This window comes from Oncorhynchus nerka, linkage group LG7, assembly GCF_034236695.1.
Source record: "Oncorhynchus nerka isolate Pitt River linkage group LG7, Oner_Uvic_2.0, whole genome shotgun sequence".
Lineage (NCBI taxonomy): Eukaryota > Metazoa > Chordata > Actinopteri > Salmoniformes > Salmonidae > Oncorhynchus > Oncorhynchus nerka.
The window spans coordinates 77,008,374-77,019,766 of record NC_088402.1 but is presented as its reverse complement, the minus strand read 5'-3'; the positions used below and the strand labels follow the sequence as shown (position 1 = coordinate 77,019,766).

At 38.7% G+C, this 11,393-nt stretch overlaps 1 protein-coding gene and 1 long non-coding RNA gene across 2 annotated transcripts in view; one reads left to right on the top strand and one right to left on the bottom strand.

The window, feature by feature from the left end:
- The first annotated feature begins 527 nt into the window (after positions 1–527).
- The window catches only part of LOC115132425 (von Willebrand factor A domain-containing protein 5B1-like), a 94,082-nt gene continuing 83,216 nt past the window's right edge, over positions 528–11,393 (top strand). The window contains exon 1 of the mRNA XM_029665058.2: positions 528–760. The gene's annotated coding sequence lies outside the window, so the exon portion shown is untranslated. The remainder of the gene's footprint in view (positions 761–11,393) is intronic.
- On the bottom strand, positions 3,584–10,586 carry LOC135572573 (uncharacterized). Its single transcript, XR_010464413.1, has 2 exons — positions 10,060–10,586; positions 3,584–9,729 (listed from the first exon to the last, which is right to left on the bottom strand). It is a non-coding gene; the product is annotated as an uncharacterized LOC135572573 (long non-coding RNA).

The window sequence follows — 11,393 nt, the reverse complement described above, 5'->3', positions numbered from 1 at the left end:
TTGTGGAGCGGATGCAGCTTCAGCCAAAAAAAAAACAGATCAGATTAACTGGCCACAGCCAAAATCATATCACCCACATTATAATCTAAACATTATAGGCTTTGCAATAAAGCAGAGACAGAGCACTGGACTGGATGGAGGCGAGACGAGCTTTATGTTCCCCCTCCCACTATTTCTTGTTCTCCACGCCTGGCGTTTCATTTAATTTAGTCTGATCCCCCAGCTATCAAAAACGATGCATGAATGGGGTCTCTCGTCATCGATTGCAGGGAAGAAGGAGAGTGGGTGGTGCTGATGCTATGAATGCAGAGGGGAGGGGTAGTATGGGAAGGGAGGGCGGAATGCTAATCTGTTGCACAGGTTTCTCGCTCTGTGGCTGGGCTGGTATCTCTGTCTGTCTCTCTCTCTCCCTTTCTCTCCCCGTCAGTGAAAACCTAACTCCAGCCACAGGGAGGGGGGAGAGTCTTAGCTGATATACTTTGTATAACCACATGTTGCTGTGCTGACTATATTGCTGACAAGGTTGCTGCCTAGTGTCCACTGTCCTTCTCTGTTTTTGTTTAGTTACGCTGTGAAAAGCCAGAGACAATTAATGAATAGTTTCTCTACCCACCTCTGGTAGCTGGCATTTGCCACATACTCCAGAGGAAAGAAAAAAGGGATGAAAAAGAAATAGAGGCGAAAAGGACATATTTCATGAAAAGTGAGTTTCCAAAAGACAGAAATCATCATCTCACCCCCAGTTTACACAAATGAAAAGGTAAGACTTCATTATTTCAGTAGTTGTTGCTGAATATTGTGCATGTATATTGTATATTGGCATTGATATGTTTTCAATTATATCAGCCAGCAATGAAATCCAGCAATACAAACCATTCTGTATTATCAACAGATGGTTATTTCTGACCTGTTTCCTTGGAAAGCTGCTGTTATTGTGGTGTTATCATGACTGTACTGTATGGATGGTGACTATGTGGATGATATTAGGCTATGTTTGGATGAGCCTTTCTGAAGAGCTCAAGACAATTCATACGACAAGGAGAGGGTCTCATGGGGTCTGTCACTTGGACACACTCATTATCACAGCCTGTCAGACTGAAAAAATAAACTCCCATTAAGAGAGAAACACTAACGGATTACCTTTAGGATTTTGCCATTATTGAAATGGGCATAATATCAATCAACTTAATTGTGAACATTTTATGATTTTGCCCCAACATTTTTGTTCCTCTTCTAATTTTTGGATATATTATATTATTTTTTAAAGTGGATTTAGGTTATTAATCACAGTTATTAATTATAGGTTATTAATCAATGAGGTTGAATAATCTGATTGCACAATGCATTTCTGTATTGTCACAGCTAAAACAGTTTACAGTCCAGTTATGCTGTTCAATGTTTTTAGAATAAGGGAAGAATAATGGCATTGTGATGTGAGAGATGTTGTGTTTTAGAGGAACAAGACACTGCATCTGCATCTCTGCTTGTTCCCATCTTGTATCCCTTAGGACACGTGGTGGCACTGTTGACACTGATTGCAGAGCAGGTGTGCGCAGTGAGCACTGTGGGTGCATCTGTCTGGCATATTCCTTTTCACTAAATGACAACCCTGTGCCGGGCCAGCCAAAACCTCTTTTTGATGAATTAGTATGAGGCGGCACACTTAAAATATATTTTTTAAATTCATTATGGATCCTGTGAATTGTGGATGCATTATGACAGCAGACAGTAATCTTGTCCAGGCAGGGAGTCAGGAAGACCAATGATCTTGAGATCCATCATGTAGATAATTCACAAAAATACTATTTGGCTGAAAGAGTGAAAAACTCCAAACTGCTCCAAGTATTGTACTGTATGTAGTCTTATAGCCACTAACATTGGCATATTAGTTTGGAGAGACACTGGCCAGTATCATCAGCAGGCAGGCAACGGCTCAGTCTCTATGGAAATTTGCTGTCGTCATAACACCACGCATAAAGGCTGTGTTAGAGGCTCAGGCTATGGCTCTCTGAACACAACAGAAACCCAGGACACCACAACATAATTTAAAAAACCTGGGTTGCAATATACAGTGCCTTCGGAAAGTATTCAGACCACTTGACTTTTTCCACATTTTGTTAAGTTAAATCAAATCAAATTACAGCCTTATTCTACAATCGATTTAGTATTATATATTATATATTTTACCCCTTTTTCTCCCCAATTTCGTGGTATCCAATTGTTTTTAGTAGCTACTATCTTATCTCATCGCTACAACTCCCGTACGGGCTCGGGAGAGACGAAGGTTGAAAGTCATGCGTCCTCCGATACACAACCCAACCAAGCCGCACTGCTTCTTAACACAGCGCCATCCAACCCGGAAGCCAGCCGCACCAATGTGTCGCAGGAAACACCGTGCACCTGGCAACCTTGGTTAGCGCGCACTGCGCCCGGCCCGCTGCTGGAGTCACTGGTGCGCGATGAGACAAGGATTTCCCTACCGGCCAAACCCTCCATAACCCGGACGACGCTAGGCCAATTGTGCGTCGCCCCACGGACCTCCCGGTCGCGGCCGGTTACGACAGTACAGCGCCCTTAACCAAGGTCCCACAGTTGACAGTGCATGTCAGAGTAAAAACCAGGCCATGAGTTTGAAGGAATTTTCCGTAGAGCTCAGAGACAGGATTGTGTCGAGGCAAAGATCTGGGGAAGAATACCAAAACATTTCTGCAGCATTGAAGGTCCCCAAGAACACAGTGGCCTCCATCCTTCGTTTGGAACCACCAAGACTCTCCTTGAGCTGGCCATCCGGCCAAACTGAGCAATCGGGGGAGAAGGGCCTTGGTCAGGGAGGTTACCAAGGCCGGACAGAAGCCACTTCTCAGTAAAAACGGCACATGACAGCTCACTTGGAGTTTGCCAAAAGGCACCTAAAGACTCTCAGACCATGACAACTCTTTGGCCTGAATGCGTAGCGTCACATCTGAAGGAAACCTGGCACCATCCCTACGGTGAAACATGGTGGTGGCCGCATCATGCTATGAGGATGTTTTTCAGCGGCAGGGACTGGGAGATTAGTCAAGATCAAGGCAAAGATGAACGGAGCAAAGTACAGAGAGATTCTTGATGAAAGCCTGCTCCAGAGCTGGAGACTGGAGCGAAGGTTCACCTTCCTACAGGAGTAGCTTCGGGACAAGTCTGTCTTTGAGTGGCCCAGACTTGAACCCGATCGAACATCTCTGGAAGAGACCTGAAAATAGCTGTGCAGCAACGCTCCACATCCAGCCGGATAGAGCTTAAGAGGATCTGCAGAAAGGAATGGGAGAAACTCCCCAAATATAGGTGTACCAAGCTTGTAGCGTCATACCCAATGAAGACGCAAGGCTGTAATCGCTGCCAAAGGTGCTTTAACAAAGTACTGAGTAAAGGGTCTGAATATTTATGTAAATGTAATATTTCAGGTTTTTTATATACATTTGCAAAAATGTCTGAACCTATTTTTGCTTTGTCATTATGGGTTATTCTGTGTAGATTGATGGTGGGTGTCGTGGAAATTTCCTCTATTTACCTAATCATGGGAGCAAACCACACACACACGTCAGAGTTAGTTATAAAAGTCCATCTTTAATTATATGAGCTCTATCAAAATCCTGTGACTCTCAGATAAATTCAGTGTCTCCCAGTGAATTCTCTGAGAGCCCCCTTACAATGCAACCGAGTTACTTTTAATAGCAAAGACACACATAGTCAGACAGCATAGACATAATTCATCGTTCAGCTTTGTCTCCTTTCCCAAACCACAGAACCATAAACCGATTCCTCCATATCAACAGGCATATATCAAATTGTCATTTAGATACAACCCACTCTAAATACAAACTCCTGGACAAACTCACGGAGAGGAGGGTGAGGCTATAGGTTAAGATAGAAACAACATAAGAGGGAGCATAGAATGATTCCAGACACTGCAACCCTTCTTTTCCCAAAATGGGAAAGGTAGGGAGTAAAAGATATGTTTACACATGATGACACTTTGACCTCTCCCCTCTCAGCGGCCCATGCAACTTAGTTTTGACATAGAACAGATAACTGCAACCTCACCACAGAATTACACAAAAATACCATTCTGATGAGAAGTAACTTACACACATTTGATTAATATTAAACAGCTTAAAAATGTTACCAACAAATTCCGATAATTCCACAACATTCCCCTCTCGGGACTAAGTCCCTTTTGAAGAATCAGAATATTAATTACATACTCAATATTTTAAAATTCATATCCCCTTAATGTCAAATACCTTAGCTTATATGTAAGCTTTCTCCCTTCTGAAACTAAGATTACAACCTTTATTCTACAAGACAACCTTGCACATGTTTAATAACACAGAATAATCCATTTGAGGAAAAATAAAAACATAACATATTTATGCTCTTTAAGTTACATGAGAAAGTGTCTAAACACAGGCCTCCTCACAACATATAGGACAGACATCCCTCTAAGTACTCATGCTGAGAAATATACTCAGGAATAGAGAATAGGGAAGTGAAATCATAAGTAACAACCCAACTATTTATCCAACATTCCTCAGTGATTCAAATGGGTCATTATCACTTAAAGTAAAAACCTCAATTTAACACACATCAATATTAGCAGATTTACATACAGTATAATCATCCCATAAGTCTACTATTCACTTTTTTAATCATGATTTTAATACAGATCAGTATCTCAATGCATTCTTAATCTAAATTACTACAATTTACATGGTGTAGACCTGATTTACATGGTGTAGAAACAATTTTAATGGCACAGTTTGATTAAACCCCCCTTACACAGGCACGGCATCTTCTGGCATCTTCGTTTTTCTTCAGATAGCTTTACAGTTCAAAATGGACGGCCCATGACAATGTCCCAATTTCAATGTCTCATCCTTACCACTCATGTCTTGTCCATTCGTCAACCAATATACCAGCATCACAAGAAAATGTTAGAACAGATCTTTCTCCATGATCACTCCAAGTGGACTCATCACAGTATGACAGAACCATGAAAGAAAAGCAGTTGATAGCTTAGATCTGATACTGTACACCAATTTCTGGCTTGGTTCTTTTCTCTCGGTAGAAGTGGTTAGGAAAGCCTCCTTCAATGCCTTTGTCTCTCTTCTTCAGCCAGGTAGAGGGGGTTTGAGGTACACACCATTCGGTCCAAATGATCTCTTCCATGCATTAAGATACCGTCTGATGTCACTTTTCATGATAACCTCGAAAGAACAGATCAGAACAACAGTTTAGTTCGGTTCATTAACTACATGATAAATGATTAATTTTACCAATTATTCTTAACACACATATCTAAACATATTTCACAGAGAATATCAAAACATTCTATTGAAACTATTCTTTCAAATTGGTTTATACTCCCCATCTCACTGTCAACTCCATCGTAGAGCCAAGGATCAAGAAATTAGACCTATATCTCTCGGGAATAGAACAAAACAAACACAACAATACAATACACTCAACAATACAATAAACTCATTCACATATCACTTAAATTGTATAACTTCAATTCAAACCCTCAAAAAACGGAATCCTCCCCCATGTTTTTCACACATCTCTCCGTATGAGAGTAATGTAAAACAAAACTGAAAACAAATATAAAACAACATTTCAGCTAATCCTAATCAAATTAAAATCACTAAACTGAAAAAAAACTCCACAAAGAAAAAATATTTAACCCCTATGGTCATAGGAAAATAGACTTAAAGCAGCATACCCTTAGTTAAAAGCAATGCCCTACTCCCTCTTCACACTGGTCCAAATTACACATATGGATAAGAAACATATTTACCAATTACACAAATTATTTTGAAAGCAGTATTACAAATGACCATAATTTCATTATCCAAATGGCTTTCCAATGCGGGTGATCAAGCCACAACGGAAAGTCATCAGAAGGTCATAGGTCATACAAAATCCTCCAAAGCAGTGTTTTGCACTATATGAAACAATTTGCAAACAATAATGAACTAGTTCCAAACATTTTCGTATTTCCATGTTCCCAGAACATTCCTTTATCAAAAGAATTTGCGTGTGTAATGAAAAGTCAGAAAATAAAATAAAAGTGCCCCTATAATACCTTTGCACTACAACAAAAAACTTCCCGGCCCCCTCCAATGTGGTAGTTTATGGCCTCCCTTCACTCACTCTCCCCAAGAGTATCGTCCCTGGACACATTCCAGAGAGAGACAGTGAAATATCCATTTTCCCGGAGAAAACACAAAAACACTTATTATTAATTTACACTACATCGATTCAAAAACTCAAACGTGAAACTATAAACCAAACCTAATGATAATTCCACTGTACCTCAAATCATTAATCATAAGTTTTAATCAAATCAATGTATATGTATGATACAACTCTTAATCAGCAACCTAATCATTTCAATCTGTTGATGTAAATTTAGTAAAAACCAATCCTGATTTTTTTTTTAACAAATCTAAAATCCTTCAAAAATCGGTGATGTCTCATCATCGTAAAAATACAAATAAACTTGTTTTTTTTCCCCCACTGATATCCACAAAGGTCAATACTGTTCAGCACATCCATTAATGATCTTCCTTTATTCTGTACAGGGTCTGAAATTCCAATGTATGCAGATGATACATTGATAAATTCATGCAAATAACAGACTACACAAGAACTCACTACTATAATGATTCAGATGACAAAATTGCTCAGAGACTCATGTGTACATCTCAATAAAATAAAACACAGTCTGCATGTTCCTCAAAAAACAACTACTACTAAAAAGCTCCTGGTGGTATCTGATTTTAAGTGCCAAGGCATCATACTTGATTCCAACCTCTCTTTTAAAAAGCAAATTATAAAGGAACTCAAATACAAAATTCAACCTGGCTAATTTCCCAAAACATATGAAATTGTTTTGACTATTGCGGTAACAACACTATAATTAAAATCTATGATACTCCCCCACTTAACATACTAGTTTACTAGTTTGGCCCAATCTTGCTTTTCAACATTCATACCCATTCAGTCTTCTGTCAACAGGTTGGCGTACTATTCAATCCAGCAATCATCTTTAATGACCTGACATTGTTCCACATAATGAAAACATACTATAACGTTAGACTTTCCTGCTCAAATTAACTGGTGTTACTTAAACAATCAAACCAAGAATCAATAACCATCAGAATCTATCCTTACGATGTTTTATGATTCAGACATCCAGTCTCCCAATTCTCATAGCCTAATACAGTAAATATTAACGCCACAAATCTATGATGCCCACCTAGCGAATCAGCTGCTAGAAATACAGAAAAAATGTACCTGAACAACGGTCAAAACAATTAGAGTAAGGTTATTGTATATTCAAACTAATAACGCAAATTTACGTTATTCTACAACAATCTACCTGCCTCCAGCAACTTTCCCTGACAATTAGTAGCCAACATAACAACTAACTCTCTTCCATACTTTCAACTAAACTTTCCTACTTCTTTTTCCCCCAGTGGGCAAAAATATAACCCCTCTCATTTCAACGTTTTTCCCTTACCTCTATCGTAAGATTAAAACCCAACTTTATAACTTCCTCTTCTGCTCTCCACACTTATGAAATGTATCCTGTTTCTTTAAAAATAACACACGCAGCGCTAAAATTATAACATGCGTCAGTCAATCTATAAGAATGAAAAACATTTCGGTAACCACTTTCCTATCGCCATTCTCTCCCCGCTATCATTCAGAATTTCTTTAACTTAGGTAACTGTCTTCTCTATTGACACAGTAATTTAAATACGACCCAATTCTCAATACATTATTCCAGCAGATCATTTAGTGAACAGACATCGTCTTGCATCAGAATTCGCTTCGTTATTATTTTAAATTGAATTAGCCTATCAATTTAACCTAAACAATCTATTGAAAACGTTCAATTTATCTCTTATACAAACACTAGCGACCATAACTTTCCAGGCAAACATTCAAATAGATTATTTACAATCAAAAACTCTGAATTCAGCCAGCACCATGACTGGGAATGGAACTCGGGCCTCCCGCGTGGCAGGCGAGAGTTCTACCACCACTGAACCACCAATGCTATTGCGAAAAACTAAAATTCTCCGGATATAAACCCCATTTACAAAGTAAAATCAAAACACGTCACTATCGGTAATTCCCAGAAGAATAATAGCCCAATTTTAATAGTACAAACGTTACTCCAACTATGATTCTCAAATTCCAGCCATGATTCTCAAATTCCAAATTACACATATTAGCAATCAAAGAATAAAATCGACACTAATGACTAGGAAGCAGATATTGCACCTTTTTATTAAAAGTAGATTATGTTTACTTATGCAACGTATTTCAATTACTTTACTACATCACATTAATCACGCAATGATAATTAGCTTGATGGAAAACCTTAGGCTTTGTACAACATTATAAATTACATCGACCATCCCTCGAATTCTCTTTAACTTTATGGAAAACAGTTTATTCAATAAACCCCGCAACTTCTCTCATACTGGGAAGAAAAATTATAACATGTTCAGACCTTAAGGGCAGTTTAATTTAACATGTTTCACCCAGACAGAGATAATCCAATATGCGTTCTATAGTTACATCGTTAGGGTAAGAACCAAAAGTGGACACACTCTAATCAGTTTCTAGAGCTCAATTTCCCAGATGTTGTAGATTATTTTAATAGTGCTTAAAAACTTAATCTTTATCAAATTATCCATTTAAGATATCAACTCAAAACCTATGTACGTCTACGAATGGGTGGTTTAAATTGTATCTAATCATTCTCCGCATTACTTTATACACACATACCATTTATCATAATTTCAAATAATTCACAGAATCCATATAAAACTTTAAAAATCTTAGGTACTCACACAGAACTTTCAGGATCATCCACACAGGATTTGTTCAGATTTTCACATAGAACTTGTTCAGACGTCCACACAGGACATCAAAAGGTTTGCCCACACAGAGTAAACCCTACCCCGCTACTCACACAGAGTAGTCCTACCCCGCTCACACAGAACGGTCCGACAACTATTACATACTCACACAGAGTAATCCTAAAGCATACCTGGCTAGCACATTTAAAATCATTGGAATTCACCACATCTGAGGGTCACTTAGACAAATCACACAGACGCACAGAATGAGGTCCTTCTTCCAATAGGGCTTCACCAAGTGCCGTGTTTCACCTAGAACACACAGACCCCCTGGCCCATCACCCCGACAGACCTCACCAAATCCCCACTGTGATCAATTCAGTGTCAGGAGGGCTCTTGGTCACTGGCAACCGGACAGCGCAGAGTATCTTTTGAGTCCACTAAACCCCTAGATTACTCTCCTCTGACTCGGCCCTGCTTACGCCGCCAAGGTGCCTTCCTTACAAAGGAATTCACGCTCAGAGTATACGTAACAGGCATAATTAAAAAACTCGACTTCAAATCTGTGTGTAGTTCGCTCACCTTTTTCTTTAAAAAAAACTCAGTTCGAGATGTGGTATCCACTCGGCTCGCTTCCTCTTAGATCAAAGGTTGGTCCATCTGCTTCGTTCCCGAAGTGTGGTTCTCCCTGAGATCCCAAGTTTAGGGGATCCCTCGTGCATGATTTATTTACCTAGATCGTAGGAACGGTCACCGAGTGAAGATTTACATCCCCTCCTCGTCGCCAAATGTCGTGGAAATTTCCTCTATTTACCTAATCATGGGAGAAAACCACACACACACACGTCAGAGTTAGTTATAAAAGTCCATCTTTAATTATATGAGCTCTATCAAAATCCTGTGACTCTCAGATAAATTCAGTGTCTCCCAGTGAATTCTCTGAGAGCCCCCTTACAATGCAACTGAGTTACTTTTAATAGCAAAGACACACATAGTCAGACAGCATAGACATAATTCATCGTTCAGCTTTGTCTCCTTTCCCAAACCACAGAACCATAAACCAATTCCTCCATATCAACAGGCATATATCAAATTGTCATTTAGATACAACCCACTCTAAATACAAACTCCTGGACAAACTCACGGAGAGGAGGGTGAGGCTATAGGTTAAGATAGAAACAACATAAGAGGGAGCATAGAATGATTCCAGACACTGCAACCCTTCTTTTCCCAAAATGGGAAAGGTAGGGAGTAAAAGATATGTTTACACATGATGACACTTTGACCTCTCCCCTCTCAGCGGCCCATGCAACTTAGTTTTGACATAGAACAGATAACTGCAACCTCACCACAGAATTACACAAAAATACCATTCTGATGAGAAGTAACTTACACACATTTGATTAATATTAAACAGCTTAAAAATGTTACCAACAAATTCTGATAATTCCACAACAGGGGGAAAAACGATCTTAACAATTTTAGAACAAGGCTGTAATGTAACACAATGTGGAAAAAGTCTAGGGGTCTGAATACTTCCCGAATGCACTGTAGGATGACATTTGCATGAAAATACAGGTCGGCCATAAGCATTGGCCACTTCTCACAGCCCAATCTCATTTTGCACCCTCATTCATGCAATATTCTACCAGACCAGTCCACCTTGGTGTTGATCATCTGTTTGATGGATGAGTCATGCTTTTTCTATAGTGGGAATTTGAAATGTTGTGTCCTGAATATAACCTTGAAAAATGTATAGGTCTTCACTTGCTGCCTTTGCCTTGCATGTTGTCGTGTCTTTACTATCATTAAATTGAACTTAGTTTTTCTCAAAGATTCTCTGTAATTAAGTGATCAAAATTATTAATCATGTAACTGTAATTAATTAAATCTCATAATTACAATTCCTAAAACATACATGTGTCTTATATCATTTTAAATCTATTTTAGTTGTTAATCGCACCAAAGTGTCCGATTTCGAAATAGGCTTTTCAGCGAAAGCACTACAAACGATTATGTTAGGTCTCCACCAAACCACAATAAGCACAGCCATTTTCCAGCAAAATATAGCCTTCATAAAAACCAGAAATAAAGATAAAATTAATCACTAACCTTGAATTATCTTCATCAAATGACACTCATTGGACTTCATGTTACACAATACATGCATGTTTTGTTTGATAAAGTTCATATTTATATTTTAAAAAATCTGAGTTTACATTACCAGTTCCAAAAACATCAAGTGATTTTGCATAGCCACATCATTCAACAGAAAGACTCATCATAAATGTAGATGATAATATAGTTATACACATGGAATTATAGATATACCTCTCCTTAATGCAACCGCTGTGTCAGATTTCAAAAAAACTTTACGGAAAAAGAAATGCATGCAATAATCTGAGACGGAGCTCAATTTAAAAACACCACAGCCGCAAAGATGGCGTCAACATAAACAAGAAATTACATGATAAATAT